Genomic DNA, 15,105 nt, shown 5'->3' with positions numbered 1-15,105 from the left:
CAAAACAATGCCTTGAAATCAACACTAAACATTCCAAGGTCCAGCCACATATCGAACCTCAGACAGAATGCCCATTGGCTCCCCACACTCTCGCTATCACCCACAAATGCCTCTCAAATTCCGCCCCGAAATATTTATCAGATAAATTCTCCAAACATCAATCAGCCTGACCTACCAGATCTTGCCAATCACACTGCCTCATAGTACCTAGGTTCAACCTAAAACTGCTGGTGGAGCTAGCTTCCCAGTCCAAGCCGCCAAATGCTGGAATGCCCTGCCTACCGCCATCAGAATGGAACCCTCCTTCTGCTCTTTCAGAACTAGAGTAAAAGGTTGGCTCACTGATAAGCCCTTCCATCTAAAGCCCTAGTATGCACTCCGACCACAGCTGCCTTCAACTTATCTCTAGCCTTACCTTGTATTACATAGATGTGCCTAATCGTTTTGTCATTCAAATGCTGCCTATGCCCTTATCTGTATTTATTGGCTATTAGACCTACTTGTAACCTTTGGTTGTATCGCCTGTTGCTTTCTTATGCTTCCCTGTAACGTTCTTAAGTCTTTTCAAGCGCCCAGTTACCTGAGGGTTAGGTGCGCGATACAAATAATAAAGAAATACAAAATACACCTCTGCATAGCAATCTGTCGTACCTCCATTGTCAGTAAATATAGCAACAAGCTCCTGACAACAAGCCCGTCCCTAGTTTCCACCTGAGAAGGGGTTGGCACTGAAGTGTTTGTGGAAGTCCAGCACTTACGATGCTCCATCAACCGGGGCAGGGTGGTGCAGAGGCAGATCACGTGTTCTGGGTCTAGAATAGTGTTGATACACGTCTCATTCTTCTTTTCAGCCTCATGTTGGCGTGATAAGGCATCAGCTTTCCCACTTCTTGAGTCCTGGTCAATAAGATATAACATAATTATAGGCAGAGAAAATCAAATGCCAACGGGCCTGGCGAGCATTTCTGCATTTTGTAGGTTTTTGTGGTAGGTGTACACCTGCAGACCTTAGTAGATGGTGTCTCCACTCCTGGAGCGCATCCTTAACGGCCATCAGTTCCTTTTCTGTAAAGGTATAGTTCCATTCTAATGGTGTGAGTTTGTGAGAGTAATATGCAACAGGGAGAAGACGTTTCGTAGTTTCACAATATTAGGACAGGACAGAACCCACGGCTCCATCGGACGCATCTGCCTCCAGGTGATCTCTGTTCAGATGTTACAGCACGGGAGCCTCAGTGAAGCTTTATTGAGTGAGGTAAAGGCCGTTGGGGGTTCGATTTCCCCAACCGAACAGGTTGTTCTTCCAGGTGAGGCAGGTTAACAGGGAGACTATCGCAGAGAAATTTCAGATGAACCGCCGAAGAAAATTAGAGGAACTCAAGAAGGATTGTAGCTTTCATTGAGGTATGAGCCATCCAGGATAATAGTCAGTACATTTGTATTGCCCACAACCAGGCCATCTGGGCATAGTGTATATCTAGTATATACCCAAGAAACTCGACTCTATTGGTATGGAAGGCACATTTCTCCAATTTGGTGACTAGCAAGTTGTTTCCGCAAACAGAGTAGTACCTCTCGGATGTGAGCGGCATGCTGTGTTAACGACAGGGAATAAATAAAAATGTTGTCCGAGTAAATGACGACAAAGACAATGAGGATATCGTGAAAAATTAAATTTTTTAAATGTTGGACTATTGTGGGTGCATTTCATAGCCCATAAGGCATGACAGAATTCTGAAATAACCCCTACCTTGTTCGGATGGCCATCTTCCACTCGTCTCGTAGCCTCATACGTACTAGGTGATAAGCACCCCAGAAGTCTAACTTCGTATAGATAACTGCACATGTTCCAACAATACTGATATTGTTGGGGTTAAAGGATGCACCACAGCTTTTATGGCATCAAGACTGTTATGTAGGGACGATACCCCAGTGCGGGGGGCGGTAACCGCCTGCACAAGGGGAGTAATTGGATCGCCTGCGACCTCCATGGGAAGTGAAGACTTCTCAAACTGTCAGGTTTACCAAGCCGAGAACAGGGTGTAGTCCACCAGGATGTTTGCGTGGTAGCACATAAACTTTGGTCTCACACGGTTGCCAGTCAAAGGATCGAATCCTCGTCCCAGTGATTTTAAGAAAAAACTGTGGGGAGGAATTATGGGAGTTGTAGTGTTTCTTAGTGTTTATGGAAAAATCATAAGAAATGTGGTTAGGAGAAGGGGAAAAATGTTGCTGCTGTAAAACATATGGTGATGTATGTGCTCTCCTTTTCCTGAGTCTCTTATACCTCCTTTTTGATCTTGGTATCTTTTGTCATTGGGGAAGGGGGTAACTGTATAGGATTCAGTTTGGTATATAACGGTCGAGGGTATGTCGGGTAGGGAGGTGTTAAGAAAAGGGGGACACCATGTCTCACTTTGGGACTCCTCCTCCCTCTCTGATCCATTCCCTGGGTCTGGACCCTACTGCAGTAACCCCTATAACCTCCCCAGAAGAGAATACCAAGGGAGTAGAAAGGGAAAAGCCTTTCGGTTTTTCACAGACTGCATGTCCAGGGTTCGTCGGGCACTGACAAGCTCTTAGCTGGCACCCATGGGGAGCAATAAATTAAAGGCTGCCCAGTACCATTTTGAAATGCTGCATTCGAAGATATTATGGCTCGACTATCTCTATTGGGGTTTGAACATTAATGGTGAGTCTCATGTTATTTACTTCATGCTTCCAAATTTGACTTTTTTGCAAATGTTTAAAATGTTTCTCTCATTGAGTGAGTGGAGGTGTAATTTTAGGTGATAACATTTTAGTAAGTAACCTTGGTTAATTCTGCAAGGATAGTGCATCTTCTCCAGCATGGGGTCTGGCATGGATTCACATGCTCATGAATATTCCCCATCGTCAGGCTGGAATCCTTGGTAAAGAAAAAATTAGTTTCAGTTTCGTTTCTGAACGGTCTTTCTCCTAATAACCAATCACTGGTCTCTGGGTCATACTGCCCCCAGCCAATGACTGCCCTCTACCTAAGCCCCTCCTCTGGCAGCCATCTTCAGATTTTTACCGCACGTTCAAGTGTTGGGAGTCCTAGTGCTATAGCTCTTGAGCTTTTACTGTGTTTTGCGATTTTTCAAAGCGTTTACTCTATTTTTTCGGTCAATCGAGCCTCAAGCTCCACCGTTTCTACTTCCGATCAACGGGGACCCGTTTCGGATTTTCCTACGCCCCTCAAGGGTGAGTTTTCGTCGAGTTTCGCTTCTTGGAGGATTCCGGAAGATCTTTGAGGCCTACCCCGCGTGGACATGGCCCAGGACAAAGGAAACACGACACCCGGATCCAAGCTTTTCAGGAGCTGCCCTGGATGCGGATTACAAAATGCCTTCAAGGAAGATGAGCACTCTCAGTGCCTCTACTGCCTTCGCGACGACAAATCGCATGTGGAAAAGGACTCTGCGTTTTGTAAGAATATGTCCGAATGGACAATGAAGGATCGTCGTACTCGACTCACCAACTGGCTGGAGGGGAAGAGCCCAGCAGCGGGTGAGAAGAAGAAGTCTGAGTGGTTTTCTAAGACCTTTGAGGGCGCTCTGGCAACCGGGGCCACGGGCACCGGGAACGCCGATGGGTCGGGTTCTTTGGCTTCCAGGCAGGGCACCATGTCACCGACGCCATCAACCATGAGCCAACGCTCTGGCTCGGGGAAAAGGAACTCTGAGAACCCAGGTAAACTTCTGGAGAAGTCCCGGTCGATCCCGACAGCGGCAGCTGAGGGGGAGCGAGATGGCGACCCTCCCCCCAAGGTGAAGGCCCAGGCGCGCCCAAAGTCGCGAAGGCCCTGATTCACCCGGCTAATCCTCGATCGAGGGAGTCGTGGCAGCCCTGGTGAAGCCTGCAGAGGCTATCCCAGTGGAGGTGACTTCTGTGCCTAGAGTTTCTCTGCCACCACGGAGGGAATCCTCTTTTCAGTCTATTGATAAGACCCCCGTGAAACCCTGTGAAGAGAAAGGGGGGGCACGGTAGACATTACAGACACAGATGCCACTTCTGAAGATGAGCTGGCTGGCGTCGCAAAGATCCTGGACAAGAAGTTCGAGGAGGTCCGGTCCAATGGGAGGGATCCCGACGAGGCGGACGAAGAAAGCGATGGTGTTGCCGACGAGGAGCCTCAGACCGTGGAGGAGACGGAGGATCCTACTCCCCAAGCATCGCTCCCGTCGCAACCGGTGCCTATGCCACAAGACAACTCAGGAGCGATCTTGTGTACTGAGATAAGGACAAGGATGCCCTTATCCCCAGCGGATGATCCAGCAGAGCCTGGACTGTCGGGAAGCCCACCGAGCAAGTGGAGGCGAATCCATCCCTCTCCTCCGGGCCAGCTTTCACCTCCTTCCCCTCCACCGAGGGATGAGACGGGAACGGAGACGGTGACGACAGGGATGGACGACGACTGGGGTGACAACGGAATGGACCTCCAATCACCACCCGCTCGGGCCTCCCCTACCGACGAAATTGGCTCCTTCGACACCATGATCGCCAGCGCTTCTGAGCTCTTCCAGCTCTGTCCCGAAGAACAAAAGGAGGGCTTCCTCTACCAACGTCGGGAGGCCAAGGGGAAGACTGTTCTTGCAGTCCCGTTACTGGATGACATCTGGGACGAGGGGCTGTTGCTCCTGAAGAACCTGTCCACGGCCCCTGCTAAAAGAGACCAGTACGAGAAGAAGTACCGGGTCCCGGACTCTGCCCCTTTGTGCCTCAGGGCCCAGCCGTTCCCGGATTCAGTGGTCTCTGCGGCAGGCAAGAAGAAAGCGGCGGGGGCGATGGCTTCAACTTGGACATCCCCGCCGGATGGCGAGGGGAAGAAGCTGGATGCCATGGGACGATAGGTCATCTCGTCGGCGGCGAGGACTATTAAAGCAGCCAACGCCCTCGCGATTGTGGCACGCTACGACAGGGAGCTGTGGTTCAAGATCGCTCCCCTGCTGGACTTCCTCCCGGACGACAAGAGGGCTGAGGCCCTAGAGATCCTACAGGAAGGCGAGGTGGCGTCAGACCACGCCATCACGGTGGCCACGGACATCGCCGACACCGGCTTTCGTCAGATGGGCACCAGCGTTTGCCTTTGCCGGCGTGGTTGGCTTAAAGCCACCACCGTTTCCCTTCGCCGGCGCGGTTGGCTTAAAGCCACCGACTTCCGCCAGGATGTGCAGACCAGGGTTCTGGACATGACCTTCAACGGAAACAATCTGTTCGGCAATACAGTGGACGAGTCACTGCAGGCCATCAAGGCGGACACCGAGACGGCTCGGGCCTTGGGTGTTCAACAACGACGGCCGTCCTTTCGGAACTCCAGAGGCAAGCAAGGTGCCTCCAAAGGATTTGGCGGCGGTTCCTCGTCGTACCGCCAAGCGTCCCACTCTTCATCGCAGGAAGCCTACAGAGGACGCGGCACGACAGGAGGATCGCGTTGTCGTTGCCAGGGAGGCCAAGGCGGCAAGGCCGTGAAGAAACAGGACTGAACCGGCCGTGGCGTCAGACCCCCACCCGAGCACCCCGGTGGGAGGCCGGCTGGCGACATTCGTCAGCGTGTGGGAGTCTATCTCCACTGACCGTTGGAATTTGAGAAAAGGTGTCCCCGCATACCACCCGTGGCCAGGAAGGAAAACCACGTCCCACAACTACTTCTGGAGGTACGAGGGATGCTAAGAAAAGGAGCCATAGAACTCGTCCCAAAAAGGCTCCGGGGCACCGGAGTGTACTCGCGGTACTTCCTCGTCTGGAAGAAGACCGGCGGTTGGTGACCCATCCTGGACCTTAGGCATCTAAACAAGTACATCAAGTTTCAGAAATTCCAGATGGTCACCCTCCAGCACGTGCCGGGACAGCTGGAGGAAGGCGATTTCCTATCGTCGCTGGACATATCCCCATTCTAAAGTGACACCGCAAATTCCTACGATTCGTGGTCCATGGGCGGCACTATCAGTTTAAGGCCCTTCCCTTTGGATTGAAGTCGGCGCCCAGGGTGTTCACCAAGTGCCTGGCACCAGTGGTGGTGCGGCTGCGCCTGCCTCGGATCCACGTCTACCCCTATCTGGACGTTTCGCTCATCCGAGTAAAGTCAAGGGAACTCACCGTCGATCACACAGCGAAGACCGTCCAACTGCTCACGGATCTGGGATTCTCGATCAACTTTGCGAAATCTCACTTGGTACCGTCGCAAGTTGCCCTGTTCCTGGGAGCCAGACTCGACACAGTGGCGTGGTTGGCTGCACCGTCGGAGGAAAGGACGGAGGCCATCCTGGGCAAGGTACAACGGCTGTTGACCATGGAGGCGGCCAGGGTGAGGTCCATCAAGTCCCTACTCAGCATGATGTCTTCGTGCATTTACCTCGTGCGCCTATGCAGGCTGCGGATGCGACCACTGCAAGAGTTCCTCGATGCCCGTTGGATGCAAGCGGCGGGCAGTTTCGAAGACAGGATCTCACTCAACGAGACTTTCCGCCAAGCGATCCGGTGGTGGGGCACCTGCGCGCACCTTGCGGCGGGCATGGACGTCCAGACCCCGCCACATCAGGAATCGGTGATGACGATGCCTCCCTGGATGGATGGGAAGCACACACCGGAGATCTCCACGCAAGAGGCCTTTGGCTCCCTTAGGAGAGGTCACTACACATCAATGTCCTGGCGCTCTGAGCCGTGTTCTGGGCCCTCAGGTTGTTCCTTCCGTCCCTCAAGGGCAAGGTGGTGAGGGTCTTCACCGACAACACCACCACAATGTTCTACATCCGGAAGCCGGGGGGCACCAGAACCCAAGCCCTATCGAAGGAAGTGCAGGATCTGTGGCACTGGACCGTCGCCCAAGGAATGTTTCTGGTACCCTTCCATTTGGCAGGAACAGAGAACATCATTGCCGACTCACTCAGCAGGGAGCTGCACTCCTGCCACGAGTGGGAGCTGCGGCAGGATCAAGTGGATCGCCTATTCCGACGATGGGGTAATCCCCAGATCGACCTATTCGCAACGGCAATGAACGGCAAGTGCCAGAGGTTCACCAGCAGGCTTCCCCAGCCGGGGAGCATGGGTGATGCCTTCTCATTCCCCTTCGACAGCCTGTTCCTGTACGCGTTCCCGCCGTTGCTACTGCGACTCATCAGTCAACTCAGACGGTCCCGGTGCAGGATGATCCTCGTCGTACCAGCATGGCCGAGGCAGATGTGGTTCCTGGACCTTCTGGACATGTCAGCGTCCCCCCAGTCAAACTGCTGATGGACGCGGATCTTCTCGCCAGAGAAGGAGGCGCCATCCTCCACCACGGCCCAGGGTCACTGAACCTGCAGGCCTGGCTCCTGGAGCACTAGAGTTCGGAGGGTACGATATACCGGCGGACTGCAAGGAGGTGCCAGGGCGTCCTTGACTCTCAAGTGCTATGGACACAAATGGAAGAGGTTCTCTGTCTGGTGCCGCACACAGAAGATTAACCCTCTGCGGATTACGGCCCCTCAGGTGCTGCCGTACTTGCTGTCGCTGGCCAAGGCGTGGCTGGCCCATGCCTCCAAGATCCATCTGGCCACGGTCTCCCGCAACACCAGACCTCCAGGGCGATCATCTCTGTGGTCCCATCGCCTGGTGAAGGAGTTCATGAAAGGACTATTCCGATCGTTCCCGCCGATGAAGTCTCCGGCCCCGGCGTGGGAACTCAACGTGGTGCTGACCAGGCTCATGGGGCCGTCATTCGAGCCGCTGCATTCGGCACCATTGAAGTTCATGTCGTGGAAGACAGCGTTTCTTGTGGCCATCACCTCCGCACAACGAGTGGGAGAGATCCAGGCCCTTTCCTGTAAACCTCCATACCTGACATTCCACGAGACAAGGGTGGTGCTGAGGACGCACCCCTCCTTCATGCCCAAGGTGCCGTCGGACTTCCATTTCAATGAGCCCTTGGTGTTACCTGTTCTCTTCACGTCGCCTTCGTCGCTGGGCGAGAGGACTTTGCACTCGCTAGATGTGGCTAAAGCGCTGATGTTCTACGTGGACCACAAAAAGAGACTGCGGAAGACATCACAGCTGTTTGTGAACTTTGGACCTGTGAATCAAGGGAAGGCCCTCTCGAAGGCTTCCATTTCCAGATGGCTCTCCGGCTGCATTATGCGCTGTCACCGGTTAGCAAACTGACCCTTGCCCGGCCGCCCGAGAGCCCATTCAACCAGAGCGATCGCTGCTACCACAGTGTTCTTGTCTGGTGTACCCCTGCTGGACATCTGCAGGGCTGCCACGTGGAGGTCGACGCACACCTTGACGAGATTCTACTGCGTCAACCGGGATTCCAGGGAGGAGTCCAGAGTCTGCCAGGCAGTGCTGCGCAACCTGTTCGCCTGAAGGTGAGCCTGGTGAGGAGGTAAGAAATGCTTAATGTTGAGCCTTGCCACCTCCCGTGGTTGTGCATGTGTGAACTGCTATGTATTCGTGTATTCATGAGCATGTGAATCCATGCCAGACCCCATGCTGGAGAAGGAACAAGTTACTTCATGTAACTGTTGTTCTCCAGCATGGGTCTGACACCACGGCAAAGACACCACGGCTAAAATTCCAGCAAAGGTATCATACCCGGGGAGGATACTGAGTAGACATTTCCACGTAAAGACAAGAGGATGAGAAACACTACTGAAACTTGATTGAAATATATCAGTGGCCGAGTGATTAAAGAGACACTCAAGGTGTGAGGAGCTCGAGGGTGTCCTTGCTTCTTTTTTCCCCATCATCCTCTGTTCAGGTGGATAGGGAAAGGCCATTGCTTTTGGATCCTGACTCTGGGGGTGGATATGTAAGGGAGTATCACCTGGGTGGAGGGAACCTGGGGAATGGGGAGAGGATGTCCTTGGTTGAGACATGGTACCCCCATTCTCTTTTCATGATGAAACCTCCATCAAACCGCCTTTACAGGTTACTGTCAACCTTTTTCCTCGTCTTCCTTTCCAAATGGCTGTCTGAAATGGCATTTTTATACTGACAAATATCAACTAACTATCAAAAGGAGAAATAAACCACCCAGAGTTATGCACTCTTTGTGAATGCATCACGAAGTAGGGCACAGACAGTAGATTCAAGATTCAAACACAATAGTTTTATTAACTTAAATGTCAGGATGGTAGAAGGCCTAACTTGCCCTATTCTAAGGGGGGGTTTTCCCTAATTGAACAAATCGAAGGAAAGTCTGAGTCAAAGAGTTCAACTTAAAAGTCAGTCTGTGTCCAAAACCTGTACTTGCCCTCACAACTGAACCTAAACAATGTGCTGCGATGTTAATAAGCAAATATATGATGTTCAACACAAAGTTCCGAGCCCCTTCCAGCTCTCAGCTTCTTCTTAAACAACCCTTCCCCAAGGTTACGAAAATTCCAAAGTCTCAAAATTACATCTTTCCCACTCAAGGTAACATAGTTCCACACAATCCTCGAGGTTCCCTTCCACAAGTTCCAAATAGCAGAGTTGAAAGAAAAGATTGTCTTGAGACTTCTTCTCGAGATGACAAGCATAACTTCTCAGGGCTCCCTTCCCCAAGTCTTCAGCTTTGCCAAGTATTAGTTCACATTGTCTTTTGGTTATCATAGTTTGGGGCTCACTGGTCTAGGCGCAGACGGTCCACCCATCACAGGTCACGCAACCAGGATCCCTCTCTTTGTTGGCCTTTTGGCTTTGGTGAACAATGTTCACCCTTCTCTGGCCTCTCCTTTGTGGCCTCCTGGCTCTACCAGACAAAGTCACACATCGCCCACCAGTCTTTGGACTTGTAGTGCTGCATTCATTTACAAAGTTCACTTTGTGGTGGTCTTTCTCTTGCCCCACCTTTATATGACACTCTCTCACATTGGTGCCCTCTTTTTTGTGCGTTATTGTAGTATAGGCACTTTCACCTTGGCTGTTCATGGCTGCTGGCTTTTCCCACAATGTTGTGTTTAGTTTTGTATTGAACCAGTTTAATTGTGTGGTTTACGCTGTTGACATTCACCAGATATTCAAAAGTGCTCAACTTCCAGTTTTCACTTAGTTCAATGTTTAGCAGAGGCTCAATATGCTCAAGTGCAAGTTTCATTCAATTCGGTGTATCACAAGTGTTTACAAATGCTCTGTTTCATGTTCCCATTGGGTTTGGGATTTAATATGGACTCTGGGTATTTATTTTCATTTACTTCAGTGTTTAATAAGGGCTCAAAATGCTCAATTCAAGTTCCCATTAGGTTCTGTATTCAATATGCACTTTGGGCATTTGTTTCCATGTTTTTCCTTCAGTTCAATAAAGAATAATGTTTCAGCCACCGCTCGGAATGCCCCCGGCTGCTGAATGCCTCTCCTGAACCTCACCTTTCTGCTGTGTGGTTCCGCAATTGCCTTCTCTGCTTCTCCCATCCTCTCCAGGTGGCAGGCCGGCTGATGTGGCTGGGGCTGGTCTTGGCCTCGCCGGGTGCTCTGCTGTTTCCTTCTGGCTGCAGGCAGCGTCCTGCTCTGTCTGTTCCGCAGCTGCTGGTTTCTTTGCTGTGGAGGCTCCTGCCTCTGCAACAGCCAAACGACTCGACTTGTGTTAGGCAGGGCGGTCTTGTTGTGGTTCGTGCCAGTGTTCTGGCTCCTTCACAGGCCCCACCAGACACAGGTCTCCTGCTGGTCTCCTTCCCACAGGTCTCCTGATGTTGCCAATGCGGTCGCCCTTTATACACCTACAACCTGTCAAAGCGTTGTAGGTGTGGACTTCCAATTGATGTGCCTGACCTTAACAACTCTTTACAGGCATCTTCCTTGTCCTAGTACAAAAGTGGTAACATGGCCTATTGTGCATTACTCTGTCTCCTCTTCCTTATCTCAGTACTGTCAAGTCTTGCATGTGGGGAAATGAGGGTTACTGCTTTATAATAGCCCATAAAGGACTGGAGAGGGCTAGGTTGGTCATCAATGGGAATAGGGGATACCATGTCTCGCCCAAGGGCACCCCACTCCTAATCCTCAGGGACCCTCCACCCAAGTGATCCTCCCTCGCCTCTCCTCTCCCAGGGTCAGGATCCAAAAGCAATGGCCTTTCCCTGGCCACCTGCACAGACGATCCAAGGGGAGTAGGAATGAGAATATCCTTAGGTTTCTCACAACTTCCATTTATTCAAACTCCCCTAGACACCACTTTGGTACAGTGATGAGGAAGAGGGCCTTGGAGGAGTTCAGTTATAGGCATGTCCAGCTAATAGGCTTCATCAGGGTCAGGCAATCCATGTTAAGGATTCACACCTGCAGTCATTTGCCAAGTCCCACATGTATAAAAAGGGCAACCACCCAACACAAGAGGAGAGACAGCCTAGAGAGAAGGACACAGTCTGGCAATGTGTAGCAGGCGAGAGAGGAACAGGCTCGAGAAGAGCTGTGCAGAGCAGGAGTGTGGAACAGATGCTGGGGCTAGGGATGGCTGTGCAAGGGTATGGGACCCTGCTGTCCTCCCTGCCCTGTGCTCACAGTGGGAGCTGGGGTGTACCGAAGTCTCCCGACTGTTGTAAGGCTCCAAAGGTGCGAGGGGTGCTCTCAGTAACGTCCGCTAGGGAAGAGCAGAGCTACATGCTACAACATTGCAGGACAGCGAACACTGCTCGTTGTAGCTCCCATGACAGGAAGGCCAAGCAAAGCTGAGAAGTGAAGCCGGGAAACCCGAGGGAGCTGCCACACAACAACCGTGAGTGACAAGAAGAGAACACTCAGACGGTGGCATTCTGGTATTTGGAAACAAACTTGTATGAATTCTGAACAAGCTAACAACTGCTGTAAGTAGTGTGGAAGGCCAAAGCAAGTATATTTGATTAGCGAATTAGCTTCAAGCTATTACATGTGTTTTTGAATGGTGAAACACTGAAAGACAGTAAGAATATATTTGAATGCCGTCTACACCAAAGCCACATAATGAACACTTATTAAGTAATAGAAGCAAGGTGGTACTGATGAAAATTACCACAGAATGAGAAGTGGGAGATACAAGGAGTGAGAAAGATAGAAAGCTGGAAATTAAAGTGTAAGCCACAAGTGGTGGCCAAGTTAAAAGATTGCTACGAAAGATATGCAATGTGAAATTGAGCACTGGTCAAGGATGAAAGAATCCAAGAAACCACAGGTTAAGAGAGAGAAAACCTGTGTTGGCAAAAGTCAAAGGAATACAGAAAGCATATTGAAGTGCACAGGGGTATCGGTTGCGTGACCTGTAATGGGTGGATAGTGTGGCACAATAACTACTCCTCGACTGAATGCTCCCACTTGGGAAGAGTTAAGAAAAGAGAATATAAAGAAATGTGTGTTTTGCCATAGTTGTTGAAGTAAGCAGTAAAAGAACAAATATAGCTCTAAATTTGAATTATTGGAAAACTAGGTAAGCTGAATGATTTGAACTGGTATTATTTTGAAAGCTCGAAGTGTTGATCTCTTGGGGAAGGGAACCCTGAGGTCATTTTGTAACTATTCTGAAGTGAGTCTGAGCCAAGAGCTGGAAGAAGTTTGAAACGTTTATTTTTGAACACTATTCCTTTTGCTGCTGACATCCCTACACACTGTATACAATTAGTAGTGAGAGCAATTATAATTTTTGGACGCAGACAGATTCTTTATTTGAATTTACTGATGCAGACTACCCTTAGTTTTCTTTAGGTAGGGAAATCCCACCTTAGTACAGGTCAGATTAGGCCTTACTCCATCCTGACATATAAGAAAATAAAAGCTGTCAATTAGAAAGTTGAATCTGTTTTCTGTTGTGAGAAACCTGAAGGTGTCTCCCTAGCTAGTCCCAGAGGATTTGTCATCCAGGTGGCCAGGACACGGCCATCGTTATTGGATCCAATTCCTGGGGGGGTGGACCAGTGAGGGAGGATCACCTGGATGGGTGGGTCCTCAGGGAGTGGGACACCAACGGGTGAGGCGCGGTATCCCCCTTTTCCATCGCAAACACTTACGCGCATCACAACAGACTCACACTAGAGCCATTTACCTCACATGTCCCAATACCAGGGTCAGGCATAGTCATGTAATTGACACCAATTACACACATCTGACGACTCTTTCCCTTCCACACAGGGATAAAAGGTGGTGGAGCCAGAAAGCACAGTACGAGCAAGACGGATACGACAGGCAGAACAAAGAGACGTATATAGATGGCGGCAGTTCAAGAGAAGGAAAAAGGCGGCGGGAGGCGAGAGTGTGGCAAGGAGAGAAGCAGCCTTGCTCTTTTCACCAAAGACCCGCAGAACCTCTGTGGAGAGGAATCTGAAACCACGTACAATAGAGCAAGTGCCCTGCTGCAGATGTTAACGGTACACGAGCAAGCATATTCGGATAAGGCGGAGCAGAGGAGACTCCTGCGCCCGCAATACTGGCCTTGACTCCAGAGAAGCCAAAAGCCAAGCGGTTCAACACAGCGGGTGAGTGAGGGGAGAATGGATAAGCACTGGGCTGTGTTAAGTGAGAATCGCAAGGTGCCAAAGTTTGAACAAAGCTAATTAACTTTAAAGGAACTGTTGAAAGTGTGAGGGGAGACCAGCTGCAGAGGGAAAGTGGCACCACGTGGGTGCTAACTCGAGAGACTCTGATCGAGCCCCATATTGAGAGACTACAGAAACCAGAAGGCCATAGAAAGGCCGCCAAAGGAATATAAAGTGGTCATACAGGAGGGTCGAGCAAAAGCCCTGTACATTCGAAAGACTTTGATTTGTGAATTGGCGTGAATGCGAGGGAACAAACTTTCATTTGTTAAAGGAACTTTGTTTTGTTATAGTTTGCTCAACACATCAGGCCCCGAAGGCAAGAGACTTTCTAAGGAAATGAGACTTGGCCATCGACGGACCTGAGAACTGTCATCTCGTGCTAAAGAAGTCCGAGACTTTACTGTGCTCCACCAGCTCCCACTTCATCCCATGCTATAACTTGGGGAAGGGAGACCCAAAATCATTGCATCCTGACTTATTATTCAAGAACACGCCCTTTTATTTTGACACAACGCCACTAGGACTGCCTTATTTTTCATTTGATGTTTGAAATCTGTCCGCCCCTTAGATATAGGTTTAGATTAGGCGTTTTTCCAACCCACTTACCAGTTTTTCATTGTTCAATAAACAACCTAGAACTCTGATCATTTGTGTCTGTCTTAAGTGTGTCACCATGAGTTTCTCACACTGTGTCTTACTTCATGATTCCTCCATAAACGATACTTGCTTAAGCTGTGCTCCGGGGGCCAGGAGCCTCATTGAGAAAGACCAGGGAATGGTCAGAAACCAGCCACCATTCACTTATTAGGGCCATGGGCCTATGTATATTTTTGTTGGATTTGTATTTTCTTTGTAAGTCCTAAGGAAAGAACTCAGGGCATGATGGGATTCTGGTTGGAGCACTTTTGGTTTGTAATGAAATCCTGAGGAGCACCCTTTTGTGATTTTTCTCTATAGGATAGGGCCAGGAACCTAAGAGTTCACTCTCGACCGCCCTACTCTTTCGGGACAAGAAACACACAGGGTTTCACAGAATGTCTATTAATAGAAATGGAATCAATTTAAATATAAACAAACAATACATCTATGAAATTCCAACTTCTATAGTAACTACAATGAAGAAAGATCAATACACTGGTCGCATCGCTTTCCAATGTTACATTTAGTTGAATGGACTTTTGTAAACACACCCATCACCATCTATAAATTTGCTTTACAATTAGCACCCATCCACTATGGGCTGAAAAATGAATGAGGACTCTGGATAAAGCTTTCAAAGACCCTTTGGCTGCCTTCCCTAGGACCCCCGCCCATTGCATCACTCTCAGTCAAAAACCAAGGATGCACCTTTAGTTCTGACTTGACCGCCTCTCACCACATCAATGCTGTGTCCAGATCCTGCACCTTCCACCTCTGTATTCCCAAGTGGATCTTACCATATCTCTCCTACCCCCATAGAGTCTCTGCAATCATCCTCTTGCGCCTAATTCCCTCTAACAGCTCCAACTGATCCAAAGCTCTGCAGCAAGGCTTCTACCCGCACTCTCCCCTAGAGAACACATCTCCCTCGCACTCAGGGTATTTCACTGGCTGCCTGTCAGCCAGATGCCTCCTTCAAAGCATG

At 50.1% G+C, this 15,105-nt stretch overlaps 1 protein-coding gene across 1 annotated transcript in view; it reads left to right on the top strand.

Annotated features, from left to right (window-relative positions):
* ANKRD13A (ankyrin repeat domain 13A) overlaps positions 1-15,105 on the top strand; it is a 1,258,643-nt gene that overhangs the window by 666,791 nt on the left and 576,747 nt on the right. The gene's annotated exons all lie outside the window — the stretch shown is intronic.

Source organism: Ambystoma mexicanum, chromosome 10 (assembly GCF_040938575.1).
Source record: "Ambystoma mexicanum isolate Mex_15411 chromosome 10, UKY_AmexF1_1, whole genome shotgun sequence".
NCBI lineage: Eukaryota > Metazoa > Chordata > Amphibia > Caudata > Ambystomatidae > Ambystoma > Ambystoma mexicanum.
Note: the sequence above shows the minus strand (reverse complement) of the source record. Positions and strands in the feature narration are given on the sequence as shown.